Source organism: Opisthocomus hoazin, chromosome 31 (assembly GCF_030867145.1).
Source record: "Opisthocomus hoazin isolate bOpiHoa1 chromosome 31, bOpiHoa1.hap1, whole genome shotgun sequence".
NCBI classification, from domain to species: domain Eukaryota; kingdom Metazoa; phylum Chordata; class Aves; order Opisthocomiformes; family Opisthocomidae; genus Opisthocomus; species Opisthocomus hoazin.
Window position 1 is genome coordinate 4615439 of NC_134444.1, and position 26078 is coordinate 4641516.

The following is a 26078-nucleotide window of genomic DNA, read 5'->3' on the forward strand; positions in this document are numbered from 1 at the left end:
CTAGCCTGGAAAGCTGTTGCTCAGCCTCATCTGCCCATGGCACTGCTCGCACAGAGGCACAGAGACTGGGGCTGCTTGCTTGTCTTGTCCCCTCAAACTTCAAACGTATCTTACGTGGTCCGTGCCGTGCGCCTCCGGCAGCGCTGCTCCGAAAATGTGAACGTCTACAGATAGCTCGCAGCCAGAAAGAGCTAGCCTGAAAAGCTGTTGCTCAGCCTCATCTGCCCATGCCACTGCTCGCACACAGGCACAGACATAGGGGCTGCTTGCTTGTGTTACCACCTCAAACTTCAAAAGCATCCCGGGATAGGAGGGAATCCCTGCCAGGCTCCTTTCGCAGCCCTGCTCCGAATACGCGAACGTCTGCGGCTAGCTGGCAGCCAGTAGGGGCTAGCCTGGAAAGCTGTTGCTCAGCCTCATCTGCCCATGGCACTGCTCGCACAGAGGCACACAGATAGGGGCTGCTTGCTTCTCTTGCAACCTCAAACTTCAAACGTAGCCTGGGATTGGAGGGGGTCCCTGTCAGGCTCGTTTCGCATCTCTGCTAGCAATACGCGAACGTCTGCAGCTAGCTGGCAGGCAGAAGGGGCTAGCCTGGAAAGCTGTTGCTCAGCCTCATCTGCCCATGGCACTGCTCGCACAGAGGCACAGAGACTGGGGCTGCTTGCTTGTCTTGACACCTCAAACTTCAAACGTAACCTGGGATTGGAGGGGGTCCCTGCCAGGCTCCTTTGGCACCACTGCTCCGAATACGCGAACGTCTGCAGATAGCTGGCAGCCAGAAGGGGCTAGCCTGGAAAGCTGTTGCGCAGCCTCATCTGCCCATGGCACTGCTCGCACAGAGGCACAGAGACTGGGGCGGCTTTCTTGTCTTGGCACCTCAAACTTCAAAAGCATCCCGGGATAGGAGGGACTCCCTGCCAGGCTCCTTTCGCAGCAATGATCCGAATACGCGAACGTCTGCGGCTAGCTGGCAGCCAGAAGGGACTAGCCTGGAAAGCTGTTGCTCAGCCTCATCTGCCCATGGCACTGCTCGCACAGAGGCACAGAGGCTGGGGATGCTTGCTTGTCTTACCACCTCAAAATTCAAACGTAGCCTGGGATTTGTGGGGGTCAATGCCAGGCTCCTTTCGCAGCCCTGCTGCGAATACGCGAACGTCTGCAGATAGCTGGAACCCAGAACGGGCTAGCCTGGAAGCTGTTGCTCAGCCTTATCTGCTCATGGCACTGCTCAAACACAGGCACAGAGACTGGGGCTGCTTGCTTGTCTTGCCACCTCAAACTTCAAACGTAACCTGGGATTGGAGGGGATCACTGCCAGGCTCCTTTCGCAGCCCTGCTCCGAATACGCGAACGTCTGCAGATAGATGGCATCCAGAAGTGGCTAGCCTGGAAAGCTGTTGCTCAGTCTCATCTGCCCATGGCACTGCTCACACAGAGGCAAAGAGACTGGGGCTGCTTGCTTGTCTTGCCACCTCAAACTTCAAACGTAGCTTAGGTGGTCCGTGCCGTGCGCCTCTGGCAGCCCTGCTCCGAAAATGTGAACGTCTGCAGATAGCTCGCAGCCAGAAAGAGCTAGCCTGGAAAGCTGTTGCTCAGCCTCATCTGCCCATGGCACTGCTCGCACACAGGCACAGAGACTAGGGCTGCTTGCTTGTGTTACCACCTCAAACTTCAAACGTATCCCGGGATTGGAGGGGGTCCCTGCTAGGCTGCTTTCGCAGCCCTGCTCCGAATACGCGAACGTCTGCGGATAGAAGGCAGCCAGAAGGGACTAGCCTGGAAAGCTGTTGCTCAGCCTCATCTGCCCATGGCACTGCTCGCACAGAGGCACAGAGACTGGGGCTGCTTGCTTGTGTTACCACCTCAAACTTCAAATGTATCCTGGGATTTGAGGGGGTCCCTGCCAGGCTCCTTTCGCAGCCCTGCTCGGAATACACGAACGTCTGCAGATAGCTGGCAGCCAGAAGGGGCTAGCCTGGAAAGCTGTTGCTCAGCCTCATCTGCCCATGGCACTGCTCGCACAGAGGCACAGACATAGGGGCTGCTTGCTTGTCTTGCCACCTCAAACTTCAAAAGCATCCCGGGATAGGAGGGAGTCCCTGCCAGGCTCCTTTCGCAGCCCTGCTTTGAATACGCGAACGTCTGCGGGTAGCTGGCAGCCAGAAGGGACTAGCCTGGAAAGCTCTTATTCAGCCTCATCTGCCCATGGCACTGCTCGCACAGAGGCACAGAGACTGGGGCTGCTTGCTTGTCTTCCCACCTCAAACTTCAAACGTATCCTGGGATTGTTGGGGGTCAATGCCAGGCTCATTTCGCACCCCTGCTGCGAATACGCGAACGTCTGCAGATAGCTGGCAGCCAGAAGGGACTAGCCTGGAAAGCTGCTGCTCAGTCTCATCTGCCCATGGCACTGCTCGCACAGAGGCACACAGATAGGGACTGCTTGCTTCTCTTGCAAACTCAAACTTCAAACGTATCCCGGGATTGGAGGGGGTCCCTGCCAGGCTCCTTTCGCATCTCTGCTAGGAATACGGGAACGTCTGCAGATAGCTGGCAGGCAGAAGGGGCTAGCCTGGAAAGATATTGCTCAGCCTCATCTACCCATGGCACTGCTCGCACAGAGCCACAGAAATAGGGGCTGCTTGCTTGTCTTGCCACCTCAAACTTCAAACGTAACCTGGGATTGGAGGGTGTCCCTGCCAGGCTCCTTTTGCAGCCCTGCTCCGAATACGTGAACGTCTGCAGATAGCTGACCGCCAGAAGGGGCTAGCCTGGAAAGCTGTTGCTCAGCCTCATCTGCCCATGGCAGTGCTCGCACAGAGGCACAGAGACTGAAGCTGCTTGCTTGTCTTGCCACCTCAAACTTCAAACGTAGCCTGGTAAAGTTGGTGTCCCAGCCAGGCTCCTTTACCAGCCCTGCTCCGAAAGTGCGAACGTCCACAGATAGCTGGCAGCCAGAAGGGGCTAGCCTGGAAAGCTCTTGCTCAGCCTCATCTGCCCATGGCACTGCTCGCATAGAGGCACAGAGAATGGGGCTGCTTGCTTATCTTGCCACTTGAAACTTCACACACATGCTGTGAATGGTGGTGTCCCAGCCAGGCTCCTATCACAGCCCTGCTCCGAAAGTGCGAACGTCTGCAGATAGCTGGCAGCCAGAAGGGGCTAGTCTGGAAAGCTGTTGCTCAGCCTTATCTGCCCATGGCACTGCTCGCACAGAGGCACAGAGAATGGGGCTGCTTGCTTATCTTGCCACCTCAAACTTCAAACGTACCCTGGGAAAGATGGTGTACCTGCTAGGCTCCTTTCGCAGCCCTGCTCTTGAAATGCGAACGTCTGCAGATAGCTGGCAGCCAGAAGGGGCTAGCCTGGAAAGCTGTTGCTCAGCCTCATCTGCCCATGGCAGTGCTCGCACAGAGGCACAGAGAATGGGGCTGCTTCCTTATCTTGCCACTTGAAACTTCACACGTAGCCTGGGAAAGTTGGTGTCCCAGCTAGGCTCCTTTCGCAGCCCTGCTCCGAAGCTGCGAACGTCTGCAGATAGCTGGCAGGCAGAAGGGGCTATCCTGGAAAGCTGTTGCTCAGCCTCATCTGCCCATGGCACTGCTCGCACAGAGGCACAGAGACTTGGGGCTGCTTGCTTGTCTTGCCACCTCAAACTTCAAACGTAGCCTGGGAATGGGGGGTGTCTCCCAGGGTCGTTTCGCAGCCCTGCTCCGAAAAAGCAAACGTCTCCAGACAGCTGGCAGCCACAAGTGGCCATCCTGGAAAGCTGTTGCTCAGCCTCATCTGCCCATGGCACTGCTCGCACAGAGCCACAGAGACTGGAGCTGCTTGCTTGTCTTGCCACCTCAACCTTCAAACGTAGCCTGGGAATGGGGGGGGGGGGGGTGCCTGCCAGGCTCCTTTCACAGCCCTGCTCCGAAGATGCGAACGTCTGCAGATAGCTGGCAGCCAGAAGGGGCTACCCTGGAAAGCTCTTGCTCAGCCTCATCTGCCCATGGCACTGCTCGCACAGAGCCGCAGAGTGGAGCTGCTTGCTTGTCTTGCCATCTCAAACTTCAAACGTAGCCAGGAATGGGGAGGGTGCCTACCAGGCTCCTTTCAGAGCCCTGCTTCGAAGATCCGAATGTCTGCAGATAGCTGGCAGGCAGAAGGGGCTAGCCTGAAAAGCTGTTGCACAGCCTCATCTGCCCATGACACTGCTCGTACAGAGCCACAGAGACTGGAGCAGCTTGCTTCACTTGCCACCTCAAACTTCAAACGTAGCTTGGGAATGGGGGGTGCCTGCCAGACTCCACTTGCAGCCCTGCTCCGAAGATGCGAACGTCTGCAGATATCTGGCAGACAGAAGGGGCTAGCCTGGAAAGCTCTTGCTCAGCCCCATCTTCCCATGGCACTGCTCGCACAGAGCCACAGAGACTGGCGCTGCTTGCTTGTCTTGCCACCTCAAACTTCAAACGTAGCCTGGGAAAGGGGGTGCTTCCCAGGCTACACTTGCAGGCCTTCTCCGAAGATGCGAACGTCTGCAGATAGCTGGCAGCCAGAAGGGGCTAGCCTGGAAAGCTGTTGCTCAGCCTCATCTGCCCATGGCACTGCTCGCACAGAGGCACAGAGACTTGGGGCTGCTTGCTTGTCTTGCCACCTCAAACTTCAAACGTAGCCTGGGAATTGGGGGGTGTCTGCCAGGCTTGTTTCGCAGCCCTGCTCCGAAAAAGCAAACGTCTGCAGATAGCTGGCAGGCAGAAGGGGCTAGCCTGGAAAGCTGTTGCTCAGCCTCATCTGCCCATGGCACTGCTCGCACAGAGCCACAGAGACTGGCGCTGCTTGCTTGTCTTGCCACCTCAAACTTCAAACGTAGCCTGGGAATGGGGGGGGTGCTTGCCAGGCTCCTTTCACAGCCCTGCTCCGAAGCTGCGAACGTCTGCAGATAGCTAGCAGCCAGAAGGGGCTAGCCTGGAAAGCTGTTGCTCAGCCTCATCTGCACATGACACTACTCGTACAGAGCCACAGAGACTGCAGCTTCTTTCTTCACTTCCCACCTCAAACTTCAAACGTAGCTTGGGAGTGGGGGGTGCCTGCCAGACTACACTTGCAGCCCTGCTCCGAAGATGCGAACGTCTGCAGATAGGTGGCAGCCAGAAGGGGCTAGCCTGGAAAGCTGTTGCTCAGCCTCATCTGCCCATGGCACTGCTCGCACAGAGCCACAGAGTGGAGCTGCTTCCTTGTCTTGCCACCTCAAACTTCAAACGTATCCTGGGAATGGGGGGGCTGCCTGCCAGGCTCCTTTCACAGCCCTGCTCCGAAGATCCGAATGTCTGCAGGTAGCTTGCACACAGAAGGGGCTAGCCTGGAAAACTCTTGCTCAGCCTCATCTGCTCATGGCACTGCTCGACTAGAGGCACAGACACTGGAGCTGCTTGCTTGTCTTGCCACCTCAAACTTCAAACGTAGCCTGGGAAAGTTGGTGTCGCTGCCAGACTCCTATCACAGCCCTGCTCCAAAAGTGCGAACGTCTGCAGATAGCTGGCAGCCAGAAGGGGCTAGCCTGGAAAGCTGTTGCTCAGCCTCATCTGCCCATGGCACTGCTCGCACAGAGGCACAGAGACTGGGGCTGCTTGCTTGTCTTGCCACCTCAAACTTCAAACGTAGCCTGGGAAAGTTGGTGTCCCAGCCAGGCTCCTTTCGCAGCCCTGCTCTTGAAATGCGAACGTCTGCAGCTAGCTGGCAGCCAGAAGGGGCTAGCCTGGAAAGCTCTTGCTCAGCCTCATCTGCCCATGGCACTGTTCGCATAGAGGCACAGAGAATGGGGCTCCTTGCTTATCTTGCCACTTGAAACTTCAAACGCATGCTGGGAACGGTGGTGTCCCAGCCAGGCTCCAGTCACAGCCCTGCTCCGAAAGTGCGAACGTCTGCAGATAGCTGGCAGGCAGAAGGGGCTAGCCTGGAAAGCTGTTGCTCAGCCTCATCTGCCCATGGCAGTGCTCGCACAGAGGCACAGAGAATGGGGCTGCTTGCTTGTCTTGCCACCTCAAACTTCAAACGTAGCCTGGGAAAGATGGTGTACCTGCTAGGCTCCTTTCGCAGCCCTGCTCTTGAAATGCGAACGTCTGCAGATAGCTGGAAGCCAGAAGGGGCTAGCCTGGAAAGCTGTTGCTCAGCCTCATCTGCCCATGGCAGTGTTCGCAGAGAGGCACAGAGAATGGGGCTGCTTGGTTATCTTGCCACTTGAAACTTCAAACGCATGCTGGGAAAGGTGGTGTCCCTGCCAGGCTCCTATCACAGCCCTGCTCCGAAAGTGCGAACGTCTGCAGATAGCTGGCAGCCAGAAGGGGCTAGCCTGGAAAGCTGTTGCTCAGCCTCATCTGCCCATGGCACTGCTCGCACAGAGGCTCAGAGAATGGGGCTCCTTGCTTGTCTTGCCACCTCAAACTTCAAACGTAGCCTGGGAAAGTTGGTGTCCCAGCCAGGCTCCTTTCGCAGCCCTGCTCCGAAAGTGCGAACATCTGCAGATAGCTGGCAGGCAGAAGGGGCTAGCCTGGAAAGCTGTTGCTCAGCCTCATCTGCCCATGGCACTGCTCGCATAGAGGCACAGAGAAAGGGGCTGCTTGCTTGTCTTGCCACCTCAAACTTCAAACGTAGCCTGGGAAAGATGGTGTACCTGCTAGGCTCCTTTCGCAGCCCTGCTCTTGAAATGCGAACGTCTGCAGATAGCTGGCAGCCAGAAGGGGCTATCCTGGAAAGCTCTTGCTCAGCCTAATCTGCCCATGGCAGTGCTCGAATAGAGGCACAGAGACTGAAGCTGCTTGCTTGTCTTACCACCTCAAACTTCAAACGTAGCCTGGGAATGGTAGGGATGCCTGCCAGACTTCGCTTGCAGTCCTGCTCCGAAGATGCGAACGTCTGCAGATAGCTGGCAGCCAGAAGGGGCTAGCCTGGAAAGCTTTTGCTCAGCCTCATCTGCCCATGGCACTGTTCGCATAGAGGCACAGAGACTGGGGCTGCTTGCTTGTCTTCCCACCTCAAACTTCAAACGTAGCCTAGGAAAGTTGGTGTCCCAGCCAGGCTCCTATCACAGCCCTGCTCCGAAAGTGCGAACGTCTGCAGATAGCTGGCAGCCAGAAGGGGCTAGCCTGGAAAGCTGTTGCTCAGCCTCATCTGTCCATGCCACTGTTCGCATAGAGGCACAGAGAATGGGGCTGCTTGCTTGTCTTGCCACCTCAAACTTCAAACGTAGCCTGGGAAAGATGGTGTACCTGCTAGGCTCCTTTCGCAGCCCTGCTCTTGAAATGCGAACGTCTGCAGATAGCTGGCAGGCAGAAGGGGCTAGCCTGGAAAGCTGTTGCTCAGCCTCATCTGCCCATGGCACTGTTCGCATAGAAGCACAGAGAATGGGGCTGCTTGCTTATCTTGCCACTTGAAACTTCAAACGCATGCTGGGAATGGTGGTGTCCCTGCCAGGCTCCTATCACAGCCCTGCTCCGAAAGTGCGATAGTGTGCAGATAGCTGGCAGACAGAAGGGACTAGCCTGGAAAGCTGTTGCTCAGCCTCATCTGCCCATGGCAGTGCTCACACAGAGGCACAGAGACTGGGGCTGCTTGCTTGTCTTGCCACCTCAAACTTCAAACGTAGCCTGGGAAAGTTGGTGTCCCTGCCAGGCTCCTTTCGCAGCCCTGCTCTTGAAATGCGAACGTCTGCATATAGCTGGCAGCCAGAAGGGGCTATCCTGGAAAGCTGTTGCTCAGCCTCATCTGCCCATGGCACTGCTCGCACAGAGGCTCAGAGAATGGGGCTCCTTGCTTGTCTTGCCACCTCAAACTTCAAACGTAGCCTGGGAAAGTTGGTGTCCCAGCCAGGCTCCTTTCGCAGCCCTGCTCCGAAAGTGCGAACGTCTGCAGATAGCTGGCAGCCAGAAGGGGCTAGCCTGGAAAGCTGTTGCTCAGCCTCATCTGCCCATGGCACTGCTCGCATAGAGGCACAGAGAAAGGGGCTGCTTGCTTGTCTTGCCACCTCAAACTTCAAACGTATCCTGGGAAAGTTGGTGTCCCAGCCAGGCTCCTTTCGCAGCCCTGCTCCGAAAGTGCGAACGTCTGCAGATAGCTGGCAGCCAGAATGGGCTATCCTGGAAAGCTTTTGCTCAGCCTCATCTGCCCATGGCACTGCTCGCATAGAGGCACAGAGAATGGGGCTGCTTGCTTGTCTTGCCACCTCAAACTTCAAACGTAGCCTGGGAAAGATGGTGTACCTGCTAGGCTCCTTTCGCAGCCCTGCTCCGAAAGTGCGAACGTCTGCAGATAGCTGGCAGCCAGAAGGGGCTAGCCTGGAAAACTGTTGCTCAGCCTCATCTGCCCATGCCACTGTTCGCATAGAGGCACAGAGAATGGGGCTGCTTGCTTGTCTTGCCACCTCAAACTTCAAACGTAGCTTCGGAAAGATGGTGTACCTGCCAGGCTCCTTTCGCAGCCCTGCTCTTGAAATGCGAACGTCTGCAGATAGCTGGCAGCCAGAAGGGGCTATCCTGGAAAGCTCTTGCTCAGCCTAATCTGCCCATGGCAGTGCTCAAATAGAGGCACAGAGACTGAAGCTGCTTGCTTGTCTTACCACCTCAAACTTCAAACGTAGCCTGGGAATGGTAGGGGTGCCTGCCAGACTTCGCTTGCAGTCCTGCTCCGAAGATGCGAACGTCTGCAGATAGCTGGCAGCCAGAAGGGGCTAGCCTGGAAAGCTTTTGCTCAGCCTCATCTGCCCATGGCACTGTTCGCATAGAGGCACAGAGACTGGGGCTGCTTGCTTGTCTTCCCACCTCAAACTTCAAACGTAGCCTAGGAAAGTTGGTGTCCCAGCCAGGCTCCTATCACAGCCCTGCTCCGAAAGTGCGAACGTCTGCAGATAGCTGGCAGCCAGAAGGGGCTAGCCTGGAAAGCTGTTGCTCAGCCTCATCTGTCCATGCCACTGTTCGCATAGAGGCACAGAGAATGGGGCTGCTTGCTTGTCTTGCCACCTCAAACTTCAAACGTAGCCTGGGAAAGATTGTGTACCTGCTAGGCTCCTTTCGCAGCCCTGCTCTTGAAATGCGAACGTCTGCAGATAGCTGGCAGCCAGAAGGGGCTAGCCTGGAAAGCTGTTGCTCAGCCTTATCTGCCCATGGCACTGCTCGAATAGAGGCACAGAGACTGAAGCTGCTTGCTTGTCTTGCCACCTCAAACTTCAAACGTAGCCTGGGAATGGTAGGGGTGCCTGCCAGACTTCGCTTGCACCCCTGCTCCGAAGATGCGAACGTCTGCAGATAGCTGGCAGCCAGAAGGGGCTAGCCTGGAAAGCTGTTGCTCAGCCTCATCTGCCCATGCCACTGTTCGCATAGAGGCACAGAGAATGGGGCTGCTTGCTTGTCTTGCCACCTCAAACTTCAAACGTAGTCTGGGAAAGTTCGTGTCCCAGCCAGGCTCCTTTCGCAGTCCTGCTCCGAAAGTGCGAACGTCTGCAGATAGCTGGCAGGCAGAAGGGGCTAGCCTGGAAAGCTGTTGCTCAGCCTCATCTGCCCATGGCACTGTTCGCATAGAAGCACAGAGAATGGGGCTGCTTGCTTATCTTGCCACTTGAAACTTCAAACGCATGCTGCGAATGGTGGTGTCCCTGCCAGGCTCCTATCACAGCCCTGCTCCGAAAGTGCGATAGTGTGCAGATAGCTGGCAGACAGAAGGGACTAGCCTGGAAAGCTGTTGCTCAGCCTCATCTGCCCATGGCAGTGCTCACACAGAGGCACAGAGACTGGGGCTGCTTGCTTGTCTTGCCACCTCAAACTTCAAACGTAGCCTGGGAAAGTTGGTGTCCCAGCCAGGCTCCTTTCGCAGCCCTGCTCTTGAAATGCGAACGTCTGCATATAGCTGGCAGCCAGAAGGGGCTATCCTGGAAAGCTGTTGCTCAGCCTCATCTGCCCATGGCACTGCTCGCACAGAGGCACAGAGAATGGGGCTGCTTGCTTGTCTTGCTACCTCAAACTTCAAACGCACGCTGGGAATGTGGGGTGTCCCAGCCAGGCTCCTTTCGCAGCCCTGCTCCGAAAGTGCGAACGTCTGCAGATAGCTGGCAGCCAGAATGGGCTAGCCTGGAAAGCTGTTGCTCAGCCTCATCTGCCCATGGCACTGCTCGCATAGAGGCACAGAGAATGGGGCTGCTTGCTTGTCTTGCCACCTCAAACTTCAAACGTAGCCTGGGAAAGATGGTGTACCTGCTAGGCTCCTTTCGCAGCCCTGCTCTTGAAATGCGAACGTCTGCAGATAGCTGGCAGCCAGAAGGGGCTAGCCTGGAAAGCTGTTGCTCAGCCTAATCTGCCCATGGCACTGCTCGAATAGAGGCACAGAGACTGAAGCTGCTTTCTTATCTTACCACCTCAAACTTCAAACGTAGCCTGGGAATGGTAGGGGTGCCTGCCAGACTTCGCTTGCAGCCCTGCTCCGAAGATGCGAACGTCTGCAGATAGCTGGCAGACAGAAGGGGCTAGCCTGGAAAGCTGTTGCTCAGCCTCATCTGCCCATGCCACTGCTCGCACAGAGGCACAGAGAAAGGTGCTGCTTGCTTATCTTGCCACTTGAAACTTCAAACGCATGCTGGGAATGGTGGTGTCCCTGCCAGGCTCCTATCACAGCCCTGCTCCGAAAGTGCGAACGTGTGCAGATAGCTGGCAGACAGAAGGGACTAGCCTGGAAAGCTGTTGCTCAGCCTCATCTGCCCATGGCAGTGCTCACACAGAGGCACAGAGACTGGGGCTGCTTGCTTGTCTTGCCACCTCAAACTTCAAACGTAGCCTGGGAAAGTTGGTGTCCCAGCCAGGCTCCTTTCGCAGCCCTGCTCTTGAAATGCGAACGTCTGCATATAGCTGGCAGCCAGAAGGGGCTATCCTGGAAAGCTGTTGCTCAGCCTCATCTGCCCATGGCACTGCTCGCACAGAGGCACAGAGAATGGGGCTGCTTGCTTGTCTTGCCGCCTCAAACTTCAAACGCACGCTGGGAATGTGTGGTGTCCCAGCCAGGCTCCTTTCGCAGCCCTGCTCCGAAAGTGCGAACGTCTGCAGATAGCTGGCAGCCAGAAGGGGCTAGCCTGGAAAGCTGTTGCTCAGCCTCATCTGCCCATGGCAGTGCTCGCACAGAGGCACAGAGAATGGGGCTGCTTGCTTGTCTTGCCACCTCAAACTTCAAACGCACGCTGGGAATGGTGGTGTACCAGCCAGGCTCCTTTCGCAGTCCTGCTCCAAAAGTGCGAACGTCTGCAGATAGCTGGCAGTCAGAAGGGTCTAGCCTGGAAAGCTGTTGCTCAGCCTCATCTTCCCATGGCACTGCTCGCACAGAGTCACAGAGAATGGGGGTCCTTGCTTGTCTTGCCACCTCAAACTTCAAACGTAGCCTGGGAAAGATGGTGTACCTGCTAGGCTCCTTTCGCAGCCCTGCTCTTGAAATGCGAACGTCTGCAGATAGCTGGCAGCCAGAATGGGCTATCCTGGAAAGCTTTTGCTCAGCCTCATCTGCCCATGGCACTGCTCGCATAGAGGCACAGAGAATGGGGCTGCTTGCTTGTCTTGCCACCTCAAACTTCAAACGTAGCCTGGGAAAGATGGTGTACCTGCTAGGCTCCTTTCGCAGCCCTGCTCTTGAAATGCGAACGTCTGCAGATAGCTGGCAGCCAGAAGGGGCTAGCCTGGAAAGCTGTTGCTCAGCCTCATCTGCCCATGCCACTGTTCGCATAGAGGCACAGAGAATGGGGCTGCTTGCTTGTCTTGCCACCTCAAACTTCAAACGTAGCCTGGGAAAGATGGTGTACCTGCTAGTCTCCTTTCGCAGCCCTGCTCTTGAAATGCGAACGTCTGCAGATAGCTGGCAGCCAGAAGGGGCTATCCTGGAAAGCTCTTGCTCAGCCTAATCTGCCCATGGCACTGCTCGAATAGAGGCACAGAGACTGAAGCTGCTTGCTTGTCTTACCACCTCAAACTTCAAACGTAGCCTGGAAATGGTAGGGGTGCCTGCCAGACTTCGCTTGCAGTCCTGCTCCGAAGATGCGAACGCCTGCAGATAGCTGGCAGCCAGAAGGGGCTAGCCTGGAAAGCTTTTGCTCAGCCTCATCTGCCCATGGCACTGTTCGCATAGAGGCACAGAGACTGGGGCTGCTTGCTTGTCTTCCCACCTCAAACTTCAAACGTAGCCTAGGAAAGTTGGTGTCCCAGCCAGGCTCCTATCACAGCCCTGCTCCGAAAGTGCGAACGTCTGCAGATAGCTGGCAGCCAGAAGGGGCTAGCCTGGAAAGCTGTTGCTCAGCCTCATCTGTCCATGCCACTGTTCGCATAGAGGCACAGAGAATGGGGCTGCTTGCTTGTCTTGCCACCTCAAACTTCAAACGTAGCCTGGGAAAGATGGTGTAGCTGCTAGGCTCCTTTCGCAGCCCTGCTCTTGAAATGCGAACGTCTGCAGATAGCTGGCAGCCAGAAGGGGCTAGCCTGGAAAGCTGTTGCTCAGCCTCATCTGCCCACGGCAGTGTTCGCACAGAGGCACAGAGAATGGGGCTGCTTGCTTGTCTTGCTACCTCAAACTTCAAACGCACGCTGGGAATGTGGGGTGTCCCAGCCAGGCTCCTTTCGCAGCCCTGCTCCGAAAGTGCGAACGTCTGCAGATAGCTGGCAGCCAGAAGGGGCTAGCCTGGAAAGCTTTTGCTCAGCCTCATCTGCCCATGGCACTGCTCGCATAGAGGCACAGAGAATGGGGCTGCTTGCTTGTCTTGCCACCTCAAACTTCAAACGTAGCCTGGGAAAGTTGGTGTCCCAGCCAGACTCCTATCACAGCCCTGCTCCGAAAGTGCGAACGTCTGCAGATCGCTGGCAGCCAGAAGGGGCTAGCCTGGAAAGCTGTTGCTCAGCCTCATCTGCCCATGGCAGTGCTCGCACAGAGGCACAGAGAATGGGGCTCCTTGCTTGTCTTGCCACCTCAAACTTCAAACGTAGCCTGGGAAAGATGTTGTACCTGCTAGGCTCCTTTCGCAGCCCTGCTCTTGAAATGCGAACGTCTGCAGATAGCTGGCAGCCAGAAGGGGCTAGCCTGGAAAGCTGTTGCTCAGCCTTATCTGCCCATGGCACTGCTCGAATAGAGGCACAGAGACTGAAGCTGCTTGCTTGTCTTGCCACCTCAAACTTCAAACGTAGCCTGGGAATGGTAGGGGTGCCTGCCAGACTTCGCTTGCACCCCTGCTCCGAAGATGCGAACGTCTGCAGATAGCTGGCAGCCAGAAGGGGCTAGCCTGGAAAGCTTTTGCTCAGCCTTATCTGCCCATGGCACTGTTCGCATAGAGGCACAGAGACTGGGGCTGCTTGCTTGTCTTCCCACCTCAAACTTCAAACGTAGTCTGGGATAGTTCGTGTCCCAGCCAGGCTCCTTTCGCAGCCCTGCTCTTGAAATGCGAACGTCTGCATATAGCTGGCAGCCAGAAGGGGCTATCCTGGAAAGCTGTTGCTCAGCCTCATCTGCCCATGGCACTGCTCGCACAGAGGCACAGAGAATGGGGCTGCTTGCTTGTCTTGCCACCTCAAACTTCAAACGCACGCTGGGAATGTGGGGTGTCCCAGCCAGGCTCCTTTCGCAGCCCTGCTCCGAAAGTGCGAACGTCTGCAGATAGCTGGCAGCCAGAAGGGGCTAGCCTGGAAAGCTCTTGCTCAGACTCATCTGCCCATGGCACTGCTCGCACAGAGGCACAGAGAATGGGGCTGCTTGCTTGTCTTGCCACCTCAAACTTCAAACGCACGCTGGGAATGGTGGTGTCCCAGCCAGGCTCCTTTCGCAGCCCTGCTCCAAAAGTGCGAACGTCTGCAGATAGCTGGCAGTCAGAAGGGGCTAGCCTGGAAAGCTGTTGCTCAGCCTCATCTGCCCATGGCACTGCTCGCACAGAGTCACAGAGAATGGGGGTCCTTGCTTGTCTTGCCACCTCAAACTTCAAACGTAGCCTGGGAAAGATGGTGTACCTGCTAGGCTCCTTTCGCAGCCCTGCTCTTGAAATGCGAACGTCTACAGATAGCTGGCAGCCAGAAGGGGCTAGCCTGGAAAGCTGTTGCTCAGCTTGTCTTGCCACCTCAAACTTCAAACGTAGCCTGCGAAAGTTGGTGTCCCAGCCAGGCTCCTTTCGCAGCCCTGCTCTGAAGATGCGAACGTCTGCAGATAGCTGGCAGTCAGAAGGGTCTAGCCTGGAAAGCTGTTGCTCAGCCTCATCTGCCCATGGCACTGCTCGCACGGAGTCACAGAGAATGGGGCTCCTTGCTTGTCTTGCCACCTCAAACTTCAAACGTAGCCTGGGAAAGATGGTGTACCTGCTAGGCTCCTTTCGCAGCCCTGCTCTTGAAATGCGAACGTCTGCAGATAGCTGGCAGCCAGAAGGGGCTAGCCTGGAAAGCTGTTGCTCAGCCTCATCTGCCCATGCCACTGCTGGCATAGAGGCACAGAGAATGGGGCTGCTTGCTTGTCTTGCCACCTCAAACTTCAAACGTAGCCTGGGAAAGATGGTGTACCTTCTAGGCTCCTTTCGCAGACCTGCTCTTGAAATGCGAACGTCTGCAGATAGCTGGCAGCCAGAAGGGGCTAGCCTGGAAAGCTGTTGCTCAGCCTCATCTGCCCATGGCACTGTTCGCATAGAGGCACAGAGAATGGGGCTGCTTGCTTGTCTTGCCACCTCAAACTTCAAACGTAGCCTGGGAAAGTTGGTGTCCCAGCCAGGCTCCTATCACAGCCCTGCTCCGAAACTGCGAACGTCTGCAGATAGCTGGCAGCCAGAAGGGGCTAGCCTGGAAAGCTGTTGCTCAGCCTCATCTGCCCATGGCACTGCTCGCACAGAGTCACAGAGAATGGGGCACCTTGCTTGTCTTGCCACCTCAAACTTCAAACCTAGCCTGGGAAAGATGGTGTACCTGCTAGGCTCCTTTCGCAGCCCTGCTCTTGAAATGCGAACGTCTGCAGATAGCTGGCAGCCAGAAGGGGCTAGCCTGGAAAGCTGTTGCTCAACCTCATCTGCCCATGGCACTGCTCAAATAGAGGCACAGAGACTGAAGCTGCTTGCTTGTCTTACCACCTCAAACTTCAAACGTAGCCTGGGAATGGTAGGGGTGCCTGCCAGACTTCGCTTGCAGCCCTGCTCGGAAGATGCGAACGTCTGCAGATAGCTGGCAGCCAGAAGGGGCTAGCCTGGAAAGCTGTTGCTCAGCCTCATCTGCCCATGCCACTGTTCGCATAGAGGCACAGAGAATGGGGCTGCTTGCTTGTCTTGCCACCTCAAACTTCAAACGTAGCCTGGGAAAGTTGGTGTCCCAGCCAGGCTCCTTTCGCAGCCCTGCTCCGAAAGTGCGAACGTCTGCAGATAGCTGGCAGCCAGAAGGGGCTAGCCTGGAAAGCTGTTGCTCAGCCTCATCTGCCCATGGCACTGTTCGCATAGAGGCACAGAGAATGGGGCTGCTTGCTTATCTTGCCACTTGAAACTTCAAACGCATGCTGGGAATGGTGGTGTCCCTGCCAGGCTCCTTTCACAGCCCTGCTCCGAAAGTGCGAACGTTTGCAGATAGCTGGCAGACAGAAGGGACTAGCCTGGAAAGCTGTTGCTCAGCCTCATCTGCCCATGCCACTGCTCGCACAGAGGCACAGAGACTGAAGCTGCTTGCTTGTCTTGCCACCTCAAACTTCAAACGCACGCTGGGAATGGTGGTGTCCCAGCCAGGCTCCCTTCGCAGCCCTGCTCCGAAAGTGCGAACGTCTGCAGATAGCTGGCAGGCAGAAGGGGCTATCCTGGAAAGCTGTTGCTCAGCCTCATCTGCCCATGGCACTGCTCGCACAGAGGCTCAGAGAATGGGGCTCCTTGCTTGTCTTGCCACCTCAAACTTCAAACGTAGCCTGGGAAAGATGTTGAACCTGCTAGGCTCCTTTCGCAGCCCTGCTCTTGAAATGCGAACGTCTGCAGATAGGTGGCAGTCAGAAGGGGCTAGCCTGGAAAGCTGTTGCTCAGCCTCATCTGCCCATGGCACTGCTCGCATAGAGGCACAGAGAATGGGGCTGCTTGCTTGTCTTGCCACCTCAAACTTCAAACGTAGCCTGGGAAAGATGGTGTCCCAGCCAGGCTCCTTTCGCAGCCCTGCTCCGAAAGTGCGAACGTCTGCAGATAGCTGGCAGTCAGAAGGGGCTAGCCTGGAAAGCTGTTGCTCAGCCTCATCTGCCCATGGCACTGTTCGCATAGAGGCACAGAGAATGGGGCTGCTTGCTTATCTTGCCACTTGAAACTTCAAACGCATGCTGTGAATGGTGTTGTCCCTGCCAGGCTCCTTTCGCAGCCCTGCTCCGAATACGCGAACGTCTGCAGATAGCTGGAACCCAGAACGGGTTAGAATGGAAGCTGTTGCTCAGCCTTATCTGCCCATGGCACTGTTCGCATAGAGGCACAGAGAATGGGGCTGCTTGCTTGTCTTCCCACCTCAAACTTCAAACGTAGCCTGGGAATGGTAGGGGTGCCTGTCAGACTTCGCTTGCAGCATTGCTCCGAAGATGCGAACGTCTGCAGATAGGTCGCAGCCAGAAGGGGCTATCCTGGAAAGCTCTTGCTCAGCCTCATCTGCACGTGACACTGCTCGAATAGAGGCACAGACACTGGAGCTGCTTGCTTGTCTTGCCACCTCAAACTTCAAACGTATCCTGGGAAAGATGGTGTACCTGCTAGGCTCCTTTCGCAGCCCTGCTCCGAAGATGCGAACGTCTGCAGATAGCTGGCAGTCAGAAGGGTCTAGCCTGGAAAGCTGTTGCTCAGCCTCATCTGCCCATGGCACTGTTCGCACAGAGGCACAGAGACTTGGGGCTGCTTGCTTGTCTTGCCACCTCAAACTTCAAATGTAGCCTTTGAATGGGGGGTGTCTGCCAGGCTCGTTTCGCAGCCCTGCTCCGAAAAAGCAATCGTCTACAGGTAGCTTTCAGCCAGAAGGGGCTAGCCTGGAAAATTGTTGTTCAGCCTCATCTGCTCATGGCACTGCTCTAATAGAGGCACAGAGACTGAAGCTGCTTGCTTGTCTTGCCACCTCAACCTTCAAACGTAGCCTGGGAATGGGGGGGGGGGGGGTGCCTGCCAGGCTCCTTTCACAGCCCTTCTCCGAAGATCCGAATGTCTGCAGATAGCTGGCAGCCAGAAGGGGCTAGCCTGGAAAGCTGTTGCTCAGCCTCATCTGCCCATGGCACTGCTCGAATAGAGGCACAGAGACTGAAGCTGCTTGCTTGTCTTACCACCTCAAACTTCAAACGTAGCCTGGGAATGGTAGGGGTGCCTGCCAGACTTCGCTTGTAGCCCTGCTCCGAAGATGCGAACGTCTGTAGATAGCTGGCAGCCAGAAGGGGCTAGCCTGGACAGCTGTTGCTCAGCCTCATCTGCCCATGGCACTGCTCGCACAGAGCCACAGAGTGGAGCTGCTTGTTGTCTTGCCACCTCAAACTTCAAACGTAGCCTGGGAATGGGGGGGTGCCTGCCAGGCTCCTTTGACAGCCCTGCTCCGAAGATCCGAATGTCTGCAGATAGATGGCAGGCAGAAGGGGCTAGCCTGGAAAGCTCTTGCTCAGCCTCATCTGCTCATGGCACTGCTCGAAAAGAGGCACAGACACTGGAGCTGCTTGCTTGTCTTCCCACCTCAAACTTCAAACGTAGCCTGGGAATGGTAGGGGTGCCTGCCAGACTCCACTTGCAGCCCTGCTCCGAAGATGCGAACGTCTGCAGATAGCTGGCAGCCAGAAGGGGCCATCCTGGAAAGCTGTTGCTCAGCCTCATCTGCCCATGGCACTGCTCGAATAGAGGCACAGAGACTGAAGCTGCTTTCTTGTCTTGCCACCTCAAACTTCAACCGTACCTTGGGAATGGGGGGCGCCTGCCAGAATCCCCTTGCAGCCCTGCTCCGAAGATGCGAACGTCTGCAGATAGGTGGCAGCCAGAAGGGGCTATCCTGGAAAGCTCTTGCTCAGCCTCATCTGCCCATGGCACTGCTCGCACAGAGGCACAGAGAATGGGGCTGCTTGCTTGTCTTGCCACTTGAAACTTCAAACGCATGCTGGGAATGGTGGTGTCCCAGCCAGGCTCCAATCACAGCCCTGCTCCGAAGATGCGAACGTCTGCAGATAGCTGGCAGCCAGACGGGGCTAGCCTGGAAAGCTGTTGCTCAGCCTCATCTGCCCATGGCACTGCTCGCACAGAGGCACAGAGAATGGGGCTGCTTGCTTGTCTTGCCACCTCAAACTTCAAATGCACGCTGGGAATGGTGGTCTCCCAGCCAGGCTCCTTTCACAGCCCTGCTCCGAAAGTGCGAACGTCTGCAGATAGCTGGCAGGCAGAAGGTGCTAGCCTGGAAAGCTGTTGCTCAGCCTCATCTGCCCATGGCACTGTTCGCATAGAGGCACAGAGAATGGGGCTGCTTGCTTATCTTGCCACTTGAAACTTCAAACGCATGCTGGGAATCATGGTGTCCCTGCCAGGCTCCTATCACAGCCCTGCTCCGAAAGTGCGAACGTCTGCAGATAGCTGTCAGGCAGAAGGGGCTAGCCTGGAAAGCTGTTGCTCAGCCTCATCTGCCCATGGCAGTGCTCGCACAGAGGCACAGAGAATGGGGCTGCTTGCTTGACTTGCCACCTCAAACTTCAAACGTAGCCTAGGAAAGTTGGAGTCCCAGCCAGGCTCCTTTCGCAGCCCTGCTCTTGAAATGCGAACGTCTGCAGATAGCTGGCAGCCAGAAGGGGCTAGCCTGGAAAGCTCTTGCTCAGACTCATCTGCCCATGGCACTGCTCGCACAGAGGCACAGAGAATGGGGCTGCTTGCTTGTCTTGCCGCCTCAAACTTCAAACGCACGCTGGGAATGTGGGGTGTCCCAGCCAGGCTCCTTTCGCAGCCCTGCTCCGAAAGTGCGAACGTCTGCAGATAGCTGGCAGCCAGAAGGGGCTATCCTGGAAAGCTGTTGCTCAGCCTCATCTGTCCATGGCACTGCTCGAATAGAGGCACAGAGAATGGGGCTGCTTGCTTGTCTTGCCACCTCAAACTTCAAACGTAGCCTGGGAATGGGGGGGTTGCCTGCCAGGCTCCTTTCACAGCCCTGCTCCGAAGTTCCGAATGTCTGCAGATAGCTGGCAGCCAGAAGGGGCTAGCCTGGAAAGCTGTTGCTCAGCCTCATCTGCTCATGGCACTGCTCGAATAGAGGCACAGAGACTGAAGCTGCTTGCTTGTCTCGCCACCTCAAACTTCAAACGTAGCCTGGGATTGTTAGGGGTGCCTACCAGACTCCCCTTGCAACCCTGCTCCGAAGATGCGAACGTCTGCAGATAGCTGGCAGCCAGAAGGGGCTAGCCTGGAAAGCTGTTGCTCAGCCTCATCTGCCCATGGCACTGCTCGCACAGAGGCACAGAGAATGGGGCTGCTTGCTTGTCTTGCCACCTCAAACTTCAAACGTAGCCTGGGAAAGATGGTGTACCTGCTAGGCTCCTTTCGCAGCCCTGCTCTTGAAATGCGAACGTCTGCAGATAGCTGGCAGCCAGAAGGGGCTATCCTGGAAAGCAGTTGCTCAGCCTCATCTGCCCATGGCACTGTTCGCACAGAGCCACAGAGAATGGGGCTGCTTGCTTATCTTGCCACTTGAAACTTCAAACGCATGCTGGGAATGGTGGTGTCCCTGCCAGGCTCCTTTCGCAGCCCTGCTCCGGAGATGCGAACGTCTGCAGATAGCTGGCAGCCAGAAGGGGCTCGCCTGGAAATCTGTTGCTCAGCCTCATCTGCCCATGGCACTGCTCGCACAGAGGCACAGAGAATGGGGCTGCTTGCTAATCTTGCCACTTCAAACTTCAAACGTAGCCTGGGAAAGTTGGTGTCCCAGCCAGGCTCCTATCACAGCCCTGCTCCGAAAGTGCGAACGTCTGCAGATAGCTGGCAGCCAGAAGGGGCTAGCCTGGAAAGCTGTTGCTCAGCCTCATCTGCCCATGGCACTGCTCGCATAGAGGCACAGAGAATGGGGCTGCTTGCTTGTCTTGCCACCTCAAACTTCAAACGTAGCCTGGGAAAGTTGGTGTCCCATACAGGCTCCTTTAGCAGCCCTGCTCCGAAAGTGCGAACGTCTGCAGATAGCTGGCAGCCAGAAGGGGCTAGCCTGGAAAGCTGTTGCTCAGCCTCATCTGCCCATGGCAGTGTTCGCACAGAGGCACAGAGAATGGGGCTGCTTGCTTGTCTTGCCACTTGAAACTTCAAACGCATGCTGGGAATGGTGGTGTCCCTGCCAGGCTCCTATCACAGCCCTGCTCCGAAAGTGCGAACGTGTGCAGATAGCTGGCAGCCAGAAGGGGCTAGCCTGGAAAGCTGTTGCTCAGCCTCATCTGCCCATGGCACTGTTCGAATAGAGGCACAGAGACTGAAGCTGCTTGCTTCTCTTCCCACCTCAAACTTCAAACGTAGCCTGGGAATGGGGGGGTGCCTGCCAGACTCCCCTTGCAGCCCTGCTCCGAAGATGCGAACGTCTGCAGATAGCTGGCAGCCAGAAGGGGCTATGCAGGAAAGCTCTTGCTCAGCCTCATCTGCCCATGGCACTGCTCGCACAGAGGCACAGAGAATGGGGCTTCTTGCTTGTCTTGCCACCTCAAACTTCAAATGTAGCCTGGGAATGGTAGGGGTGCCTGCCAGACTTCACTTGCAGCCCTGCTCCGAAGATGCGAACGACTGCAGATAGATGGCAGCCAGAAGGGGTTACCCTGGAAAGCTCTTGCTCAGCCTCATCTGCACATGACACTACTCGTACAGAGCCACAGACACTGGAGCTGCTTGCTTCACTTCCCACCTCAAACTTCAAACGTAGCTTGGGAATGGGGGTTGCCTGCCAGACTCCCCTTGCAGCCCTGCTCCGAAGATGCGAACGTCTGCAGATAGCTGGCAGCCAGAAGAGGCTAGCCTGGAAAGCTGTTGCTCAGCCTCATCTGCCCATGGCACTGCTCGAATAGAGGCACAGAGACTGGGGCTGCTTGCTTGTCTTGCCACCTCAAACTTCAAACATATCCTGGGAAAGTTGGTGTCCCTGCCAGGCTCCTACCACAGCCCTGCTCTAGAAATGCGAACGTCTGCAGATAGCTGGCAGGCAGAAGGGGCTAGCCTGGAAAGCTGTTGCTCAGCCTCATCTGCCCATGGCACTGCTCGCATAGAGGCACAGACAATGGGGCTGCTTGCTTGTCTTGCCACCTCAAACTTCAAACGTAGCCTGGGAAAGTTCGTGTCCCAGCCAGGCTCCTATCACACCCCTGCTCCGAAAGTGCGAACGTCTGCAGATAGCTGGCAGCCAGAAGGGGCTATCCTGGAAAGCTGTTGCTCAGCCTCATCTGCCCATGGCAGTGCTCGCATAGAGGCACAGAGAATGGGGCTGCTTGCTTTTCTTGCCACTTGAAACTTCAAACGCATGCTGGGAATGGTGGTTTCCCTGCCAGGCTCCTATCACAGCCCTGCTCCGAAAGTGCGAACGTCTGCAGATAGGTGGCAGCCAGAAGGGGCTAGCCTGGAAAGCTGTTGCTCAGCCTCATCTGCCCATGGCACTGTTCGCATAGAGGCACAGAGAATGGGGCTGCTTGCTTATCTTGCCACTTGAAACTTCACACACATGCTGTGAATGGTGGTGTCCCAGCCAGGCTCCTATCACAGCCCTGCTCCGAAAGTGCGAACGTCTGCAGATAGCTGGCAGCCAGAAGGGGCTAGCCTGGAAAGCTGTTGCTCAGCCTCATCTGCCCATGGCAGTGCTCGCATAGAGGCACAGAGAATGGGGCTGCTTGCTTGTCTTGACACCTCAAACTTCAAACGTAGCCTGGGAAAGATGGTGTACCTGCCAGGCTCCTTTCGCAGCCCTGCTCTTGAAATGCGAACGTCTGCAGATAGCTGGCAGCCAGAAGGGGCTAGCCTGGAAAGCTGTTGCTCAGCCTCATCTGCCCATGGCAGTGCTCGCACAGAGGCACAGAGAATGGGGCTGCTTGCTTGTCTTCCCACCTCAAACTTGAAACGTAGCCTGGGAAAGTTGGTGTCCCAGCCAGGCTCCTATCACAGCCCTGCTCCGAAAGTGCGAACGTCTGCAGGTAGCTGGCAGCCAGAAGGTGCTAGCCTGGAAAGCTGTTGCTCAGCCTCATCTGCCCATGGCACTGTTCACATAGAGGCACAGAGAATGTGGCTGCTTGCTTGTCTTGTCAGCTCAAACTTCAAACGCATGCTGGGAGTGGTGGTGTCCCAGCCAGGCTCCAATCACGGCCCTGCTCCGAAAGTGAGAACGTCTGCAGATAGCTGGCAGGCAGAAGGGGCTATCCTGGAAAGCTGTTGCTCAGCCTCATCTGCCCATGGCAGTGCTCGCACAGAGGCACAGAGAATGGGGCTGCTTGCTTGTCTTCCCACCTCAAACTTCAAACGTAGCCTAGGAAAGATGGTGTACCAGCCAGGCTCCTTTCGCAGCCCTGCTCCGAAAGTGCGAACGTCTGCAGATAGCTGGCAGCCAGAAGGGGCTAGCCTGGAAAGCTGTTGCTCAGCCTCATCTGCCCATGGCACTGCTCGAATAGAGGCACAGAGAATGGGGCTCCTTGCTTGTCTTGCCACCTCAAACTTCAAACGCATGCTGGGAATGGTGGTGTCCCTGCCAGGCTCCTATCACATACCTGCTCCGAAAGTGCGAACGTCTGCAGATAGGTGGCAGCCAGAAGGGGCTAGCCTGGAAAGCTGTTGCTCAGCCTCATCTGCCCATGGCACTGTTCGCATAGAGGCACAGAGAATGGGACTGCTTGCTTATCTTGCCACTTGAAACTTCAAACGCATGCTGGGAATGGTGGTGTCCCTGCCAGGCTCCTATCACAGCCCTGCTCCGAAAGTGCGAACGTGTGCAGATAGCTGGCAGCCAGAAGGGGCTAGCCTGGAAAGCTGTTGCTCAGCCTCATCTGCCCATGGCACTGCTCGCACAGAGGCACAGGGAATGGGGCTGCTTGCTTGTCTTGCCACCTCAAACTTCAAACGTAGCCTGGGAAAGTTGGTGTCCCTTCCAGGCTCATTTCGCACACCTGCTCCGAGAAAGCAATCATCTGCAGATAGCTGGCAGGCAGAAGGGGCTAGCCTGGAAAGCTCTTGCTCAGCCTCATCTGCCCATGGCAGTGTTCGCACAGAGGCACAGAGAATGGGGCTGCTTGCTTGTCTTGCCACCTCAAACTTCAAACGTAGCCTGGGAATGGGGGGGTGCCTGCCAGGCTCCTTTCACAGCCCTGCTCCGAAGGTCCGAATGTCTGCAGATAGCTGGCAGCCAGAAGGGGCTATCCTGGAAAGCTCTTGCTCAGCCTCATCTGCCCATGGCACTGCTCGCACAGAGCCACAGAGACTGGAGCTTCTTGCTTGTCTTGCCACCTCAAACTTCGAACGTAGCCTGGGAATCGGGGGGTGCCTGCCAGGCTCCTTTCACAGACCTGCTCCGAAGGTCCGAATGTCTGCAGATAGCTGGCAGCCAGAAGGGGCTAGCCTGGAAAGCTGTTGCTCAGCCTCATCTGCTCATGGCACTGCTCGAATAGAGGCACAGACACTGGAGCTTCTTGCTTGTCTTGCCACCTCAAACTTCGAACGTAGCCTGGGAATGGGGGGGTGCCTGCCAGGCTCCTTTCACAGCCCTGCTCCGAAGGTCCGAATGTCTGCAGATAGCTGGCAGCCAGAAGGGGCTAGCCTGGAAAGCTGTTGCTCAGCCTCATCTGCCCATGGCAGTGCTCGCACAGAGGCACAGAGAATGGGGCTGCTTGCTTATCTTGTCACTTGAAACTTCAAACGCATGCTGGGAATGGTGGTGTCCCTGCCAGGCTCCTATCACAGCCCTGCTCCGAAAGTGCGAACGTCTGCAGATAGCTGGCAGCCAGAAGGGGCTAGCCTGGAAAGCTGTTGCTCAGCCTCATCTGCCCATGGCACTGCTCGCACAGAGGCACAGAGAATGGGGCTGCTTGCTTGTCTTGCCACCTCAAACTTCAAACGTAGCCTGGGAAAGTTGGTGTCCCTGCCAGGCTCCTATCACAGCCCTGCTCCGAAAGTGAGAACGTCTGCAGATAGCTGGCAGCCAGAAGGGGCTAGCCTGGAAAGCTGTTGCTCAGCCTCATCTGCCCATGGCACTGTTCGCATAGAGGCACAGAGAATGGGGCTGCTTGCTTATCTTGGCACTTGAAACTTCAAACGCATGGTGGGAATGGTGGTGTCCCTGCCAGGCTCCTATCACAGTCCTGCTCCGAAAGTTCGGAACGTCTGCAGATAGCTGGCAGTCAGAAGGGGCTAGCCTGGAAAGCTGTTGCTCAGCCTCATCTGCCCATGGCACTGCTCGAATAGAGGCACAGAGACTGAAGCTGCTTGCTTGTCTTGCCACCTCAAACTTCAAACGTAGCCTGGGAATGGGGGGGGTGCCTGTCAGACTCCTTTCACAGCCCTGCTCCGAAGGTCCGAATGTCTGCAGATAGCTGGCAGCCAGAAGGGGCTAGCCTGGAAAGCTCTTGCTCACCCTCATCTGCCAATGACACTGCTCGTACAGAGCCACAGATACTGGAGCTGCTTGCTTCTCTTCCCACCTCAAACTTCAAACGTAGCCTGGGAATGGGGGGGGGTGCCTGCCAGACTCCGCTTGCAGCCCTGCTCGGAACATGCGAACGTCTGCAGATAGCTGGCAGCCAGAAAGGGCTAGCCTGGAATGCTGTTGCTCAGCCTCATCTGCCCATGGCAGTGCTCGCACAGAGCCACAGAGACTGGAGCTTCTTGCTTGTCTTGCCACCTCAAACTTCGAACGTAGCCTGGGAATGGGGGGGTGCCTGCCAGGCTCCTATCACAGCCCTGCTCCGAAAGTCCGAACCTCTGCAGATAGCTGGCAGACAGAAGGGGCCATCCTGGAAAGCTGTTGCTCAGCCTCATCTTCTCATGGCACTGCTCGAATAGAGGCACAGAGACTGAAGCTGCTTGCTTGTCTTGCCACCTCAAACTTCAAACGTAGCTTGGGAATGGGGGGTGCCTGCCAGACTCCCCTTGCAGCCCTGCTCCGAAGATGCGAACGTCTGCAGATAGGTGGCAGCCAGAAGGGGCTATCCTGGAAAGCTCTTGCTCAGCCTCATCTGCCCATGGCACTGCTCGAATAGAGGCACAGAGACTGAAGCTGCTTGCTTGTCTTGCCACCTCAAACTTCAAACGTAGCTTGGGAATGGGGGGTGCCTGCCAGACTCCCCTTGCAGCCCTGCTCCGCAGATGCGAACGTCTGCAGATAGGTGGTAGCCAGAAGGGGCTATCCTGGAAAGCTCTTGCTCAGCCTCATCTGCCCATGGCACTGCTCGCACAGAGCCACAGAGTGGAGCTGCTTCCTTCTCTTGCCACCTCAAACTTCAAACGTAGCCTGGGAATGGGGGGGGTGCCTGCCAGGCTCCTTTCACAGCCCTGCTCGGAAGATGCGAATATCTGCAGATAGCTGGCAGCCAGAAGGGGCTAGCCTGCAAAGCTGTTGCTCAGCCTCATCTGCTCATGGCACTGCTCGAATAGAGGCACAGACACTGGAGCTGCTTGTTTGTCTTGCCACCTCAAACTTCAAACGTAGCCTGGGAATGGTAGGGGTGCCTGCCAGACTCCCCTTGCAGCCCTGCTCCGAAGATGCGAACGTCTGCAGATAGCTGGCAGCCAGAAGGGGCTAGCCTGGAAAGCTGTTGCTCAGCCTCATCTGCCCATGGCACTGCTCGCATAGAGGCACAGAGAATGGGGCTGCTTGCTTGTCTTGCCACCTCAAACTTCAAACGTAGCCTGGGAAAGTTCGTGTCCCAGCCAGGCTCCTTTCACAGCCCTGCTCCGAAAGTGCGAACGTCTGCAGATAGCTGGCAGCCAGAAGGGGCTAGCCTGGAAAGCTATTGCTCAGCCTCATCTGCCCATGGCACTGTTCGCATAGAGGCACAGAGACTGGGGCTGCTTGCTTGTCTTCCCACCTCAAACTTCAAACGTAGCCTGGGAATGGTGGTGTCCCAGCCAGGCTCCTTTCGCAGCCCTGCTCCGAAAGTGCGAACGTCTG